Source organism: Podarcis erhardii (genome assembly GCF_964252035.2).
Source record: "Podarcis erhardii genome assembly, chromosome: 14".
NCBI lineage: Eukaryota > Metazoa > Chordata > Lepidosauria > Squamata > Lacertidae > Podarcis > Podarcis erhardii.
This window is the reverse complement of record NC_138503.1, coordinates 17,948,973-17,966,931: the sequence shown is the minus strand read 5'-3', so window position 1 is coordinate 17,966,931 and position 17,959 is coordinate 17,948,973. Positions and strand designations below refer to the sequence as shown.

The 17,959-nt window shown below is 45.6% G+C and overlaps 2 protein-coding genes across 5 annotated transcripts in view; both read left to right on the top strand.

The window, feature by feature from the left end:
* The window catches only part of MINAR1 (membrane integral NOTCH2 associated receptor 1), a 211,501-nt gene extending 209,932 nt beyond the window's left edge, over nt 1-1,569 (top strand). Inside the window, exon 6 of the mRNA XM_081838836.1 lies at nt 1,544-1,569. The gene's annotated coding sequence lies outside the window, so the exon portion shown is untranslated. The remainder of the gene's footprint in view (nt 1-1,543) is intronic.
* Nucleotides 1,570-3,542: 1,973 nt separating this feature from the next.
* ZFAND6 (zinc finger AN1-type containing 6) overlaps nt 3,543-17,959 on the top strand; it is a 79,097-nt gene continuing 64,680 nt past the window's right edge. For 3 of the 4 annotated variants that reach the window (XM_081839291.1, XM_081839290.1, XM_081839287.1), the window contains exon 1: nt 17,339-17,498. The gene's annotated coding sequence lies outside the window, so the exon portion shown is untranslated. Of the gene's footprint in view, nt 3,843-17,338; nt 17,499-17,959 lie in introns of those variants that run through there. The other variant, XM_081839288.1, reaches the window with a different exon arrangement.

Below are 17,959 nucleotides of genomic sequence, written 5' to 3'. Positions count from 1 at the left end.
ATGTTCAACTTCTGAGCCCCTCCAAGCCAAAGACAGAAAGCCCAGCCAGCAGCCAAACAAAGCCTCAGGCGGTGGTTCCCACAGCGCAGCAACCCGGCAAAGGGGATGCAGCAAGGAAAACCACCGTCACCTCTCTGCTGGGAAGCGCTGAGCAAAGGCGAGTCCCCAGGTAACGCGGCTGATTTGATCGGCACAAGGCATGCAAGCTCCACCCCCCAGTCGTTCTTAGACTCCTTATTGGGTGAGCAACGCAGCCAAGCAACACAGTTGGAGCCTCCCTCCTCCCTGGACGGCAGGGAGGGAGGGAGAGGAGCTGCTTCCTTTGAAACCCAGGAAATTTAAGGGACATCATCAATAAGGGACAGCAACGGGACACGGCACTGGGATAAGGGACTTTCCCGCCAAGTAAGGGACGGTTGACAGCTATGCCCTGTTCAGCAGTGCATGCAAACCACACCATTTTGGTCCACCTGTGTTTCTACCTGCCCCACATCCGACATAATCGATAGTGTCAGGTGTGGTGCAAGTGGGCATGGCTTGCCCAGAATGACCCCAAACAGGGAGGCCTGGAGCAACTAAACAGTCCTGTGAGCTCCCCACCGCTGCGATATCTGGTGTTCTCCTGACGGGTTATTTTGGTGTTTAGCAGATACAGTATCAAATTAATTCTGCACCAAGTAATTTCATACAGTTAATTTTTGTAACATGATATCGATGTCATTGAACTTGCAGAGAAATTTCTGCGAGAGCCCGGAGGTGATTTTAAGAAGCAAACCAACACCAATGAAGTTTACTCTCGGTCTTGTGTGAGTTTCACTCCGTACTATTCACAAAAACAACACACAATGGACAGCATGCTTTATGAAGCAAGGCCAGAGCTCCAGGACTTCCAAAGAACTTGATGTCCTCGTACGAACCTTTGCAGGACAAGCAAAACACCCGGCAATGTGGGATTGCCTCATTTGGTAGGCCGACTTGGCTTCTGGTAACAGATGCTGCTCTTGTGAAAACTGGCGTTCTGCCAGGTAAGAAAACAGAAGCTGTAGCCTGCAGGTGTGTGTAGGAACTCTATTCTCTCATGCATTTAAAGCCTGCTGTTTATAACTTTAAAGTCAGGGAAAGGGAAGAGGATGTGGGGGTTCGGTTGGGGTTGGGGCTGGGGCTGGGTCCAAAGGTGGGTCACTTTTGCAAAGGGCGACATATAGGGCTAGACAATATTTGGTTTTCAAATTTGTGATATATCACCACCTAAGCATTGTGATATACTGATACAGTGGACCCTCTGGATACAAATTTAATTCGTTCTGGGGGTCCATGCGCATCCCCAAAAATCCGTATCCAGAGGCACCACTTCTGCGCACATGCGTGGCGCAATAGAGCGCTTCTGCGCATGTGCGAGCAGCGAAACCCAGAAAAATACTTCCGGGTTTGCCTCTTTCGCAACCCGACATTTACGTTACTCGAGAGTAACATAACCCGAGTGTCTACTGTATATCACAATGTCTGAAATAAAGATGGATCTATGTAGAGGCATAGGACGCAGGTGGCACTGTGGGTTAAACCACAGAGCCTAGGACTTGCCGATCAGACGGTTGGCGGTTCGAATCCCTGTGACAGAGTGAGCTCCTGTTGCTCAGTCCTTGCTCCTGCCAACCTAGCAGTTCGAAAGCACATCAAAGTGCAAGTAGATAAATAAGTACCACTCCGGTGGGAAGGTAAACGGAATTTCCGTGCGCTGCTCTGGTTCGCCAGAAGCGGTTTAGGCATGCTGGCCACATGACACGGAAGCTGTACGCCGGCTCCCTCGGCCAATAAAGCGAGATGAGTGCCGCAACCCCAGAGTCGGTCCCTTTACCCTTTACTTTTATGTAGAGGCACCAGCTGGCTTCATGGTTTCCCCGACATTGTGACTTTTGCATAGCACACACAAACGTCACGATTCACAATATATTGACAGGTCAAAAACCAATACCATAATATGGATCTGAAACTGGTTTTGGGCGATATATCACCCAGCCCTAACACACACCATGAATTGCAATATATTGTCAGGTTAAAAACCATGAAATCAATGATATCACAAACTGGTTTTGGACAATATATTGATATATTGGCCAACCCTAGTGACAAAAGATGTGAAAGCAAAGTTTGTGTTGGGTGGAAGTGGTAAGAGCAGGATCATGCCAGTGGCCACCTGGTCCAGCATCATGTGACCAAACAGATGACATGGGGAAGACCTCAAGCTGGAACTGCGTCAACAAAATCCCTCTCTCCTCACCCTTCTCCTCCCAGGATACTGCAGGGACTATTTATGCAGGGCCTGGGGGTAACCCATGAAAAGCGATCCAGGACTGGTCCAGAATCCGAAGGTTCCGCTAGGAGTCAGTCCGCCAGGGCCAAGGCATGATATGAGGCAGGAAACCAGGCAAAGACAGGGGCAGGATGTTGCTCCCACAACCTGGGGCGGGGTCCAACAGCCTTTTATCTTTGTTGGGTTAACGGCGGGTCCTGATCCCCTGGTGACTCACCTCCCTGTTTCACCCGAAGGCAAGCACTCCTCCTGCGAGCACTCAGGTCTCTCCTTCTCTCAGACCTTAGTCTCTGCAGCTCGGGAGATGTCGGTGGGTTACTAGACCCAGGGGCCGCCTCAGCCTCCCCTGACCAAACCGGTAGTGGAGCAGCTGTAAGTGATGGCCCAGCTGAAGGCAACGAGGTAATCCCTGCATCTGGAGCCAGGGCAGGCTCAGGCCCCTGACTCGGCCCAGCTGGTGTTTGTTGCAGGGGAACCTGTGCAGACTGGGACTATTCAGGACCAGGCCCCAGACTTGGTTCAGATGATGCCTGAGGCAAAGGATCTGGTGCAGACTGAGACTCCTCTGGTTCCGAGTCCGAGCCCGAGTCCCAGGCCATCACAGTATTAATGGCAAGGCACAATCTTGCAGATGAGGAGAACCATGGATGTCACCTTGAGCTCCTTGCAGGGAATAAATGCAATAAATAATACAACACAACAATGAGCATGAACATCAGGATTGTAAACTGCTTTTTGTTCTTCCTTTAGCAGTGTGTCATATAAACCTATGCAATTGTGCGCATTTCTACACGTGAACATGTCCATAAATCTGCTTGCGGAACACATGTCTTGGGCATGCATTTGCAGGACTATTGAACCTGATGACACCAAACTACTTTGGGGGGTCAAGCAAGCCCACACCCAGTGGCGTAGCGTGGGGGGTGCAGGGGGGGCCGGCTGCACCGGGCGCAACATCTGGGGGTTAGGGTTAGGGGGCGCAAATCCATGGGTTAGGGGGCGCAAATCCACGGGTTAGGGGGCGCAAATTACTTGCCTTGCCCCGGGTGCTGACAACCCACGCTACGCCACTGCCCACACCCCCTGGTTTTCTCCTGCAATGGTGGCTCCTCTTTGCCAGGAAGGGAGAAGGAAGGAGAAGGGATAGGATAGAGAGGGGTTACACCACTCTGATGTCATAATACTTCTGCTGACATCACAGCCCTGCCGCTTAAGAGGAAGTCATTTGCCAGTCAGCAGAAAGAAGGAAAAGAACGTGAGAAGCAGAGAGGGAAGAAAGATGAAGAGGGGGAAGGGGCATGGAGAAGAGGAGAGGAGATGCTGTAAAGATCTGATGTTCTCAGATGCCTGACACACACCTTCAGCTGATAGCTGTGCAGTTTTCCTCGTGGCCCTTAAATGTTTCGGCAATTGTGATGTTAAGGACAAGCAGTACCATCTCCACCCATCGAATTCCTCTCCTCTATGCTTCCTGCACATTTACATGCAAAGTCCAGGCGGGCATGCATTGCAGATGGTTGATGTGAGAACGGTAAGTGTTCCCCCCTCCATAGATCGGCCGTTCTATTGTAAGATAGGGTGGGGTGTTCAAAGACTGAACAGAGAGTTCTGAAGCCGACCTCCAAAGGCCACCCAAAGGCCAATGGTCTGTAGCCTGGAAATATGCAATAGACTTGGAATGCTTGGGACATCTTCTGCGATATTTTAGCCAAGCTGTTGTGGGTTCGAATCCTACTGACTAGAGATAATACGATTTGGAAAGGCTTCAAAGCTTAGGCCTTGCCTGTACAGTGGTACCTTGGTTCTCAGACGCCTTGGTTCTCAAACGCCAAAAACCTGGGAGTAAGTGTTCTGGTTTTTTGTTTTTTGTTTTTTTTAATAATTTTTATTAATTTTACAACATAAACAAAAAACAAACAAACATAACACGACTTCCCCATACCTCCCCTTCACTGCATCCTTGTTTTAAAATTTTTTAGCAATCCTTCATCCATTTTTATATTTAATTCTCTTTAAAATTTTCTTAAGCTTAAATTTTTTCAGCTGTAATTCTTTATATCAAATCCCTTGACATCTTAACATTCCGAAATTTTACAACAATTTTTAAGATAGATTTTAATTTTTTTCCAGTCCTCTTCCACTGTCTCTCTCCTCTGGTCACGAATTCTGCCGGTCATCTCTGCCAGTCCCATAAATTCAGTCACCTTGGTCTGCCATTCTTCCAGAGTAGGTAGTTCTTTAGTCTTCCAATACTTTGCCAAAAGAATTCTTGCTGCTGTTGTTGCGTACATAAAAAATGTTCTATCTTTCTTTGGAACCATTTGGCCTACCATGCCCAAGAGAAAAGCCTCCGGTTTCTTTGCAAATGTCCACTTAAGGATTTTCTTAATTTCATTATAGATCATTTCCCAGTAGGCCTTAATCTTCGGGCAGGTCCACCAAAGATGATAAAAAGTTCCTTCGCATTCATTACACTTCCAGCAGTTGTTATTGGGCAAATGATATATCTTTGCAAGCTTGACTGGGGTCATGTACCACCTATAGATCATTTTCATTATATTCTCTTTTAAGGCACTACATGCCGTAAATTTAATACCTGTGGTCCATAACTGCTCCCAGTCAGCAAACATAATATCATGACCAATATCTTGTGCCCACTTAATCATGGCTGATTTAACCGTTTCATCCTGTGTGTTCCATTTTAGCAGCAAATTATACATTCTAGACAAATTCTTAGTATTGGGTTCTAACAATTCTGTTTCTAACTTTGACCTCTCCTTCTGGAATCCTAGTTTCCTGTCCTGCTTAAAGGTCTCATTAATCTGGTAATAATGTAACCAATCTCAGACTTTAGGTTAAGTGTTCTGGTTTTTTAAAGGTTTTTCAAATTCCAAACATCTGATGTGGCTGTCGGCTATTGTTTCCGGGGCGCCTGCACCAATCAGAAGGCACACCTAGGTTTTCGAACATTTCGGAAGTCAAACGGACTTCCGGAATGGATTAAGTTTGAGAACCAAGGTGCCACTGTATTTGGTGCTTTTGTTTTTGCTATTTATTTTGCATTTTGGTTTTTGAGGCTTTTTCGGTTAATTTGTTTTTGTGACTGTGTGGAACCCAGTTCAGCTACTGATTGGTTGATTGTGTGACTGCGGAAATGGATAAAAGCCCCCCATCCAAACAATGACTATCATCAGTGCAGGTAAGGGAAAAAAAATAATTTTTATTTTTATCATCTACAATACTGTCTTGTTAATTTATTATTGATTATTATTATTGTTAATTTATTATTAACAATAATTATTTATTTATAATAATTATTTATTATTATTATTGTTAGTTTATTATTGATTATTGCTTTCATTTTATGGATCAGTTAGATAGTAGAATTCATGTTAAATTGCTGTTTTAGGGGTTGTTTTTAAAAGTCTGGAACAGATTAATCCGTTTTGCATTACTTTCTACGGGAAAGTGCGCCTTGGTTTTGGAATGCTTTGGTTTTGGAATGGACTTCTGGAATGGATTAAGTTTGAGAACCAAGGTACCATTTCATGGTGGTATCTGTGTCTGAGTTGCTGACTGTAGAGGCCCAGAGGGCTTTCAGGCAGAGCAAACAGTACAGGGTTAGATGTTAGATGCTCTGTTGGTGGCTCTTTAAATTAGCCTTTCTGGGGCAGCTATGGCTTTATGTTGCAGCACCTGTCTTTAGTACGTAAGCGCCCAGGTTAATAATAATAATAATAATAATTTTTATTTATACCCCGCCCTTCCCAGTTCAGAAAACCAGGCTTAGGGTGGCTAACAACAAATTTAAAACACTTAATTGATGCAACAACAAAACAGCATAAAATACAGTATAAAACATGAATAACAATAAATTCAGAATTCAAAAATCAGTTTTTTGGGCAAATCCATCCAATAAACATTAGATGATCACCAGGGCTAGCTGGCTGAATTAGTCCTATTTGGGCCAGAGAGGAGACCAGGGAAGAATTAGCTGTGGGATCCCAGAGTGGGTAATCTTCATAAAAAGGGGAGGGGGAGGGAAGGAAGGGGAATAAAAGATCAGACTAAGTTCAAATTGAAAACCAGGCGGAATAGCTCTGTCTTACAGGCTCTGCGGAAGGAAGTTAAATCCTGCAGGGCCCTGGTCTCATGGGACAGTGCATTCCACCAGGTCGGAGCCATCACTGAGAAGGCCCTGGCCCTGGTAGAGGATAATCTGACTTCCTTAGGGCCCGGGACCTCTAAACTATGATTATTCATGGACCTTAAGGTCCTCTGCGGGGCTTACCAGGAGAGGCAGTCCCATAAATACGAGGACCCTAAGGTACCAGGATAGGAAAAGTAGTGGGCTATGTGCACTAACAGAATTATTCTGCATTAAATAACTTCAGCTATCAGCTTTCAGCAACTAGCAATAAGGGTCAGCCCCAAAACAGGTTGCCACCAAGTCCCATTGACACAACCACTACCCCTTCCACATATTCTCCTGCTTCTAAGCTGGCAGCTGGAGGAGGGGGGTAGCTGGTGCTTCTCAAGAGGGCTGGATTTGGCCCTGGGACTTCCAGTTGCTGATCCTCACCTTACAAGGATACAATGTGCTGGTTCAGCACAGAAGAAGCAATAAATGACACAGCCTTCTGGGCACACCTTTCCGGGAGTTACGTTAATGGGGTCCTATTGGGGAGGTGATGCTGACCCCCATCATTGTATTTCAGGCCAGATGTTGTTTTCCTTGAGAGCATCTCTATCCCTGAGCAGCTCGCAGGTGAACCCCCTGGTGCCTATGTAAACAATACAAAATATGCTAGGTATGAGCAAAGGCAGGAATAGTTGTCCTTCGGGAGCCAAATAGCTTTTAAAAGAACAGTTGTGTGTCAGCAGTGTTGCTACAGTTTGATTGCAAAGCCTAATAAAAGAAAAATTTGCAACGAATGTTCTTAAAATTTGCACTCTCAACCTTGAATGTATCCAAGAGCTAGACTTTCAAAGCTGCAAAATTTAACCTTCCTGGCTCCAAACTAGTCTGAAATGGAACTGGGGCTATGTTAGAGTGGGACAAACCTTGTCAGTTACAGGTTTTCATTTTTCACTTTGTCACATTTCTGGATTTGTTTGCAATTTAAGGAAATAAGTCGTCATAAGTGTTTGTCAGCATTTTGGGGGAGCAATGTTATGCATAAAAAGCTGGAGGAAAGCAAGCAGGTAAAAGCTAGGGTTGCCATATGTCCAAATTTTCTGTACATGGCCAGGATTCAGCCGTTGGAAACAGTGTCCAGAAGGAAATAGCTGAAATTCAGGTGTATGGCAACCCATGTCAGGTGTAGAATATTCAACAACTTTGGGGAAAACTTTTAAAAGCTCAAAAACTTTGACCAAAAGGCGGGAAAAATCTCAACAACTTTTGGGTCCACATTTTCACTTTTTGAATTCTGAAACATGCCAACCCTAGATAAAGTTAGGTAAAGGTAAAGGGACCCCTGACCATTAGGTCCAGTCGTGGCCAACTGGGGTTGCAGCGCTCATCTTGCTTTACTGGCTGAGGGAGCCGGCGTACAGCTTCCAGGTCATGTGGTCAGCATGATTAAGCCGCTTCTGGCAAGCCAGAGCAGTGCACGGAAACACTGTTTACCTTCCCGCTGGAGCGGTAACCTATTTATCTACTTGCACCTTGACATGCTTTTGAACTGCTAGGTTGGCAGGAGCAGGGACCGAGCAACGGGAGCTCACCCCGTCACGGGGATTCGAACCGCCGACCTTCTGATCGGCAAGTCCTAGGCTCTGTGGTTAATCCACAGCGCCACCCACATCCCTTTAGATAGAGTTAAGCCAGTGTAAATTTACATCAGTTCCAAACTCTGTTCAGCACAGTTTGTATAAATATCTGTATAAATATATTTGCAGAGCAATTTCCCCGATATATCCCATTTTCATATGCTGTTTTCACTAATATATGCATTTTCATGCAGACTGTACCTCGGTATATGCATATATATGCACATTGCTTGGCTGGAGAACTGCATTGCAAAATTCAGAGAATTCAACATTTTAAAGATGGCTGAGTTTGGGGAAGAGCTCTGTGGCTCAGCATCTGCTTTGCATGCAGAAGGTCCCAGCTTTGATCCCTGGCTTCTCCAGGTAGAGATGGAAAGTTCCCCTGCCCAAAACTCCAGAGAGCGGCTGCCACCTAGTGTAGACAATACTGAGCTAGATGGACCAGTAGGCTGACTTAGTATTAAAGCATCTTCTGTGTTATGCTATGCTATGTTTCAGTTCGCTGATCATTTCAGAGAGTGCAAATCAGGTAGACTCACCTTTAAAAGATGTGGAAATGCGGAGAACCGAATTTAAGATTGGCAAAATGAGAAACTTGATATGTTTGCCTATCCCTATAGCCTATAGGTGCTGGAGGAGACTCTTGAGAGTCCCATGGACTGCAAGAATATCAAACCTATCCATTCTGAAGGAAATCAGCCCTGAGTGCTCACTGGAAGGACAGATCCTGAAGCTGAGGCTCCAATACTTTGGCCACCTCATGAGAAGAGAAGACTCCCTGGAAAAGACCCTCATGCTGGGAAAGATGGAGGGCACAAGGAGAAGGGGACGACAGAGGATGAGATGGCTGGACAGTGTTCTCGAAGCTACCAGCATGAGTTTGACCAAACTACGGGAGGCAGTGGAAGACAGGAGTGCCTGGCGTGCTCTGGTCCATGGGGTCAGGAAGAGTCGGACACGACTAAACGACTAAACAACAATAGCCTGCATAGGATCCATAACGACATGGTGCTGGGTTCAACCCAACTTGGGGGAGAGCCCGTCAATGCACATAACATCACACACACGATTCGAACCACCAACCTTCTGATCGGCAAGCCCAAGAGGCTCAGTGGTTTAGACGTGAAAGGGGAAAAGGGAAAGGGAACAAGCTCAATTCTTCAAAGGTTATTTGTTTGAGCCTGCTAACATCAGATGCAATTTTATGTTTCACCTCGCAGTAGGTTTGCAGCTAATGGTGGGTTTTTTATTTTACTTTTTTGGGGGAGAGAGGTAGTAGCAGGCTGGCTGGCATGAAAACGGAAAACTGCAAATGAGTTGAGCAGACAAATGAAGCAAGGAGGGACATTCACTGGATCAGAACCAGAAAATGGCCAGCGCAGAGCGTAACAAATCGACAATACAGCTGTGCCCCAGGGCATTCAGACAGGAATCTAGCAGCTGATGATAAGAAAACAAAGGCAAAACAGAATTGGAGGAGATGGCCTGTGCAATTCGGAATTTTTTTCCTTTGCATTCCTACATGGAGCCAATTTAAATATTAAGAACATACGAAGGTTAGCATAGCCTCCTTGCTGGACCACACCAAGGTCAAATGAGACTGGCATTCTGTTTTCAACTGCAGATGCCTCTGAAACAGAGGTGTTGACTGACCAGGAGAACCAAACCAGTCTGTCCTGCTCCTGTGCTTTTTAAATAGCAGCTTGATCTACACAAATCAGTAGGTGGAGCATGTTTACCTACTAATAATTGCAGATCATGTCTGCTTAGAATCAGTAATGGACTGAGTGAGGACTAGAAAACTGAAGCTCCGTCCAGATAAGGCAGAGGAATTGCTGGCAAGCGGTTCATCTTCCCAGGGCAGGAGGGTTCAACCACTTCTGGGTGGTGTCTTCTTCTTTGGCAATCACTCATAGCTGAGTAAGATTGTCTTCCATGAACACAGTCTTAATGCTGTGTCCGAGGTGACTGTGGAGGTCAATTCTGGATTCACACGTCCTTCCACAGTGGGGACGTAGCTTTTGGGTGGGAGTTGATCATGGTAAGGGTTTGCCAAAATTGCCTTCCTCTTAGCTCGTTTCTCCCTTGTGTCCTGAGTTCCCATGTCTTCAAAGTCCATGACACTTTTGGTAAAGGCTGTTCTCCAACTGGAGTGCTCGCAGGCCAGTGTTTCCCAGTTATCGGTGTTTGTACTACATTTTCTTAGATTTGCCTTGAGAGAGCCTTTAAACCTCTTTTGTTGACCACCAGCATTACGCTTTCCATTTTTAAGTTTGGAATAGAGTAGTTGCTTTGGAAGACAATCATCAGGCATCCGCACAACATGACCAGTCCAACAAAGTTGATGTTGAAGAATCATTGCTTCGACACTAATGATCTTTGCTTCTTCCCGTACACTGACATTAGTTCGTCTGTCTTCCCAAGTGATATGTACCATTTTTCAGAGACACCGTTTGTTAAGTTGTGGGCAAACATAGCAGACGACACAGCGATTTCTCCAGAGCAGCTCTTTACTTGCAAGCTGGACAGAACTGAACAGCAAACAGCTCAGCCGGCCTGCTTTTATAGGCAGCCGGCTGTCAACATTGTAGCAATAACAACCCAGAGTTTCCCGCCTAAAGTAACTGACGTGGACCTGAGTGAAAACTATCTACAGACCTGAGTGAAAACTATCTACAGTATCCCCCTGCTGGCCCAGGGTGAAACTTCACTACATAACACCGTTGATGGAATCTTTCAAGGAGTTGGAGATGGCATTTATAAGTGGTCCGTGTTTCACAAGCGTACAGTATGGTTGACGGTACAATAGCTTTGTAAACAAGCATTTTGGTTTCCCTGCGAATGTCCCAGTTCTCAAACACTCTGCACTCTCCTTAAATCAGGAATGGGGAATCTGTCACCCTCCGGATATTGCTGAACTACAGCACATCATTCTTGGCCATTGCTGATTGTCTCAATACTGTCTGCAAATCTCTACCACAACTCCCCATTTTAAAAAAAACAAAGAAGCCCTAAACTTTGCACATAGCAAAGGCACTCCAGCCCTTGGATCATTTTGGGGTTTTTGGTGCATTTTTTAGATAGCACAGCTGGAACTGGCCAGATCATTGCCTCAGTCTCAGCCTTGCTCCGCCTGCTGCCAGGATATGAAAGACTGGGATAACACAGTAACCACCAGTCTGATTACAAGGCTGTAAAACATTTGAGTCTATTAAAGTGCTGTTTGAATGATAAATAATAACACTGGAGAGGATGATTACAAAAACAAAGGACAAATGAAATAACGAAGTAGATAAACTCATAAAAATGACTCTGAGATCATGCGTGGATATTTTATGAACCCAACTAAAGTTAACTGCACATTTTTAACGTCCAAAACACAATAAAGAACAAACAGAGAGTTGCTTCTCATTTTAATAAGACACAATTATCCTTGTTTCTGGTAAATGCCAATGTCTTCCTAGACAGAAGCGTGCAGAGTGAAAAGCTGAAAGTCCGGGACGAAATAAAAATCTATGGAGCTGCTCTTCTATAAATTATGGATGTAAAGGGGGAAACAGAGCATACTGATGTAAAATGAGCAATCATTTCTTTTTACTCTGAGGGACTTCAGAGGCGATGCTCGAGGAATCTGGTCTCCTCTACTGACAACAACCAGGTGACGCTTAGGTATCTTGATTTGCAGAGAAGATAAGTAACACCTTGACATGAGGTCAGGCTATTTGTCCGTCCAGCTTAGCACTGTCTACTCCATATCCCACAAGTGTTCTGGAAAAAACAAGACATCCCATTTCTCGCCCGAGAGCACAGCAGCCATTTTCGGTGCCATGGTCTCACCTGATTTCATACCAAACTCTCCCCCCAAAAGCATTTTTTTCAGCACCGTGATCTCATGCGGTGCCCCAAAATATGCCTTTTTGGGGCACAGCTCCCCCCCCAAATCTTTTGAGCTCCATGATCTTCTGCAGGAGAGCATGGGAGGAAGATGCATGTCCCAGTTTGAGGGCTCAAGACGTTGGAGGGTGTATTGCTCTGACAACCGGCAGCATTAAGGATAATGTTTTAATTTCCTGAAATGGAAATGTTTGCTTGTGTTGAATTGCTGTGTATTTTTTTAGTATGGGGTTTTCCCTTTAGCAATAGCTCTCAACTGATTGGCGAACTGTGAGTCACATGAGAGAGGCATTACATTCTGTTGTGACTATTATTCAAGTCACTGTCGTTTTTAACTGTTCTCAGTTCTCTCTCTGTGTGTGAGGGAGAATCGATGCTGAGAGACTTCTCAGGAGACTGCAGGGGGCAGAGTTTCAGGAAGAAGGCCAAGAGGAAGGGTAACTTGTTTGAAGGCCCCCTCAAACCTGGCCCTGAAACCAGATGCAGTTATCGAAGATATTATTTTAAATCACATGTGAAGCACATTCTTCACCTCAAAGGATTCTGGGCACTGTTGTTTACCCCTTGCAGATTTACCATACCATGCAACACTCAACAAACTACAGTGCCATATCCCACAACTGTCCCAACAAAACCAGAACATCCCATGTTTTCCTGCAATAGCACGGCGGCCATTTTGGGCAATAGCATCTCATGCATCTTGTTTTCTCTGGGGTTGAGGTCTTGCATGGCACCCCAAAACACATTTTGTGGGGCGCTGTGCAAGAAAAGTGTTTTTTGGGGGTGCATGCGATCTCACATGGGTCATGTGACCCAACATGGGACTGCAACCCCAGAAGATGGTGCCCCAAGTTTTTCCCCGTGTTGCACTGGAGGGTATGTCATGCCCAGCTTTATTCACATCAAATATTTAAAGCACTATAATACCACTTTAAACAGTCCAGAATCCTGAGAGTTGTTAGGAAACTCCTCTTCCTTTCCCAGACCTGCAATTCCCAGTGTGGATTGACAATCAATCCCTCTTCACAGGGCATAGCTGTCAACTTCCCCCCTTTTTAAAGGGTACTTTCCCCTTTTTTAAAGGATCTGATTTCTTTCCGCAGGACCTGTAAGACAGAGTTGTTCCGCCTGTCCTTTGGCTTGCAGCCAATTTGATTCCCTCCCCCCTTTCTTTTTCCTTTCTCCTCCTGTGATGAGGCTGCATTTTAATATTTTAATGTTTCAATATTTTAATGTTGTATTTTAATCCTGTTTTTAAGTTGTATTCAATCAACTTGTTTCTATTATTGCTTCTTAGCCCTGAGCCCGGCCTTGGCTGGGGAGGGCGGGGTATAAATAAAAATTATTATTATTATTATTAAATTCCCTTATTCCGAATAGGATTCCTCGCAAGAAAAGGGAAAAGTTGACAGCTATGAAGGTCTCCTAAAAACTCTCAGCACCCTTAACAAATGCCAGGATTCTTTGGGGGAACGTATGACTGTTTAAAGTGGTATTGCTTTAACTCTTTGGTGTGAATCCTCATTCAGAATCTGATAACAAGCCACTTTTGTTGAGGACTACCCATATTGCTGAGAACATTATAAAATAGTTCTCACACCACTGACCGGAAGGGGAAGGTGAGTCACACACACTGACTGGAAAGGCATTACTGGCTGCTGAGAGACCATTTCTTATTTTATTTTGCCGAATGCTTTGTAAACGCAGCTGTACCCTTCTTTTTGGAGAAGGGCTGGTAACTTTAATTGATTAACCTGGGGATCCAAAATGTTCCTTGTAAAAATGCAAACTGATTAATATGACGCAGACTGATGTGCTGTTTTTGACACCTCCAAGCCCATTTTATTTATTATGTTCAGTGAAACATTATTGCATTCAAATAATTACAGAGTTACCTGTCAATAACTGATTATTAACCTTTCCGTTTTCACGTCAAAAGCACAAAAGCCAATAGCGAGTTGTAAAAATTAATACTATTGCAATAATAAAATATATGTATATATTTGAAACATACTGATATCTTACCACAGTTGGTTTTGATGTACAAAAAGGGGGGGGGGAGAGAGAGAAAGAAAACAAATATAAGTAATCTCTGGCAGAAGTAAGAGTATATTAACTTGAAACATTCCAAAACCATACTGAGAAAAAATCATTTGACAATAAACTGTAAAAGGGGACTAAATTTCTCTAAACATTCTTTGGCCATATCCTTTTTGTTTACTTGTTTGGGGCAGGCATACCCAAAAGCTCTGCCACTATGGCCCTATCCCATAATAAGCAGCAGGTCCCAGGAGTTTGGAGGCCAAAGGTTGAAGGGCTATTGGGCAATAAATAGGGAAAGGAAATATAGGTAAACATATCTTCTGGATTGGGTGATTGCATTTATATCCCACCAATTTTTCTCCAAGGAGAACAAGCTGGTTCTCCCCCTCCTCATTTAATCATCACAACCCTGAGAGGTTCCAGGTTCGATCCCCAGAAAAAGACTCTTGCTTGAAACCCTGAAAAGCAGCTGCTGGCCAGTGTAGACCATATTGAACCTGTTGGCCAGTGGGCTGGTTCAGTATATGGCGGTTTCCTAAATGAAGCAGAGAGGCAGGGCCTGGCCCAAGGTCACCCAGTGAGCTTCACGGCTGAGTGGGGAATCGAACCCTGTTCTCCCAGTTCCTAGTCTGACACTCTAACCACTTCACTACACTGGCTCTTCTATGCTATATGGGGTTGTTGTTGTTAGGCTGTGGATTAGCTCCTCTCTAATAGCTACTGCTCTAATGAACAATGAAGTCAGCTAGGTAGTCATTCGGCTGGACAGGGGTGTGTGCCTGTGTCACTAGGTAGGTCAATGAAATGTCTCTTATTAGGACAGCAACGTAAAATGGAAGAAGTGCTATTGAACAACACAGGACTTGACTTCTATTTGCAGTAGATTGTATTGGATTGCACTGTTAGGCAATGAAGGTGTACTCCCAAGTAAATGGATCTAGGATTGCAGCCTTTTTGACTCATAAAAAGTGACCCAGTTAAGCGGGTAGCAGTTAATTTTAAAACTTGAACTATAACTTTAATACAATTGCACTTGGGATGGCAGATGCCTTTGTTGGAGTCTGACACACAAGAGAGAAATTCTCTTGCAATTTTTTGTTTTGTTTTGGTATTATATTTGGATCCCCATTTTCCTCCACGGAGCTCAGTGTGGCTCTTCTTCCCTCGTAATTTCATCCTGTGTGACACTGGGTGTGACTCACCCAATGAACCTCATAGCCTAGTGGGGAACTGAACCTAGGTCTTAGCCCAACACTGTAACCACTATGCCACACAGCCTCTGATGATTAATTTGCATGTGTCATCTTATGTTTCCCCACTTCAGAATGATTGTTTTTATTCCTTTGTGAAGGCTTGCCATTTAAACCAATTAATTCATCGATGAATCAATTAAAAATCATCTGATGAATGACTAATGTTTCTTTCGTCATGCGGCAGCCTTATTTTCTCATGCTTAGTGTCTAAAAAAAACCCCCCACTGAATCTTGTGGTACCGGAAAAATGAATGGCATGAGCTTTTCTTAAGTATGCTACCATCTTGTCCTGCTCTGAAATCTGTGTGAATATAGATTTGAGTTAGAAGAGCAACACACACACACCCCTTTGGGAACTGTAGTTTACCACTCACAATCCTCCTGAGCACCCTTAAACGACATTTCATTTCATGTGCTTTAAAGCTGAATGCTTTTGAATGTGGACGTGATGGGTTAGAGCGGTTCTCAACCTGTGGGTCCCCAGATGATGTTGGACTACAACTCCCATCATCCATGAGGCCTGGCCTCGCTAGCTAGGGGTGATGGGAGTTGTGGTTCAACAACATCTGGGGACCCACAGGTTGAGAAAGGCTGGAGTGGGAGACTCCAATTTCCCTTATAGAGCTTGCTTTGTTTATTGAATATATTTCTTCTCCAAGTCTGGATTCAGACTTCTCTATGAAGAATTAGTTGTTAAACCACTCTGAGAATTGTAGCTCTGTGTGGGGAATAGTGGATCTTTTAACAACTATCAGTGCCCTCCCTTAACAAACTACAGTTCCCAGGCTTTTTTGGTGGGGGAAGAGGGAGCCATGACTGTTAAAGTGGTATAAATGTGCTGTAAAGGTATGAATTGTAGAGTTGGATGGGACTATTAGGGTCATCTAGTCCAACCTGCCGCAGTGCAAGAAGCTTTTGCCCAACAGGTGTCAAGGAGACCTCACCCTTCTCCAGAATGGAGATTAAATGGCAGGGGAAAAAACCATCTATTAAATAGCTGCCAGACTAACACACAGGTGATAAATACACAGGAAAGCAATGCAGGTACAGAGGAAGACTATTGGCACTTCTAGTAAGGGTAGGCTGTAGCGTCTCAAGGGGGTGGGGATGGGGAAAATATATTTTTTACATACTCAGAGATAATTTTTCCCCATTATTATTTTGCATAGTCAGCCAGGATCAATCTTTAGTATGAAAAAAGATCTTAGGCAAAGCACAAAAGTAACCTCCACACCATACATCAAAGCATTTTGATAATACATCAACGATCATGTCGCGCCCCCCAACAGCCTGGGAACTGTAGTTTGTCGCGGAACTACAATTCCCAGCACCCTCCACCAAACTACAGCTCCCCAGGATGATTGGCAGGAAGCCGTGACTTTTAGCTTCGGCTCCAGGCAAGAGTGCAGCCCCAGCTTAACCGGGAGATGTCGGGATTTGAATCGGGGACCTTCTCGGGAAGCCCTGCCTCTGAACGACAGCCGTTTCCTTATCTGTCCAGAGCATAGCTGTCCACTTTTCCCTTTTCTTGCGAGGAATCCTATTCGGAATAAGGGAATTTCCCTTTAAAAAAGGGAAACGCTGACAGCTATGGTCCAGAGCCTAGTTGCTTGCAGCTCGCTTGCTTTCAAGAAACATTTAAGTCCCTTAAAAAAAAAACAAAGATCCCAGAAAACGCTGCTTCAATCAAGCGTTGGACTCCAAGTCCCATCAGCCTCCCGCCAGCGCGGCCGCTACTCGGGGCTGATGGGAGTTGTAGTCCAACGGGCATCTGGCGGGCATTCAAGCTGGCTTTTAAGCCCTCCCTTCTTCCCATTCCGCCCGCCCCACTCGCTCTTATTAGTTTGTTTCGCGTCGCGCGCCGTCCCCGGCAACCGCTGCCAGTCACCAGGAAGGGAAGAGGAGGCGGAGGCAGCAGCAGCCGTGTCAGAAAGCAGCGACAGCGCCGCCTTTCCCCCTCCCTCCCGGGTTTTCTTTACCTCGTCCCCGCCCCCTCCTTTTCCTTTCCGCCCGCCCGCCCGCCCGGCTTCCGCCAATCAGCGCCCGCCCGCGTCGGTTTCTGTCGGGCAGGGCGGGGCCGGGGAGGAGAGGAAGGGAAAGGAGGAAAAGGGGGAGAGAGGAAGGAAAAAAAAGTTTATTGAAGACTCGGAGGAGCCAAGCGGCGGCTGGAACTCTGCGGCGCGAGGACCCTCGCGAGCCCCCCTCCCCTCCCGCGGAGTCAGGTGAGAGAGCGAGAGCGCGTGCGCGGGCCCGTGGGCTAGTGGCCGCCTTTTCTCCCCCTATATGGGGGGGGGGTCGGGGGAAAGAGTGGGTCCCCCCTTTTTCTCTCTCTCCTCCCTACCCCACATACATGGGGTGGGGCTCTTCTCTCTGCCCCCCATCCCCTCCCCAAATTACCCCCCCCATATATTTACTTAAGCTGCCCCACTTTCCCTAGGGGCGAATTCAGTGGGGCTTACTCCCGAGGAGGCTTGGCTAGGGTCGTGTAGGGGGGGGAGGGAGGGGGGTCTCTTCACATTATTCTTCTCACTGCCTCTCCCCCCACACCCCGTCCCCCACTTACATAACCTGGGAGAGGGGCGAGGAAAAGGGGGAGAAATGATATGGAAGACCCCCCCTCTTTTTGCCAAAGCCCCACCTTAGGAAAGAGAAGGGGTGAGCTCTCCCCCACCCACAAAGATAA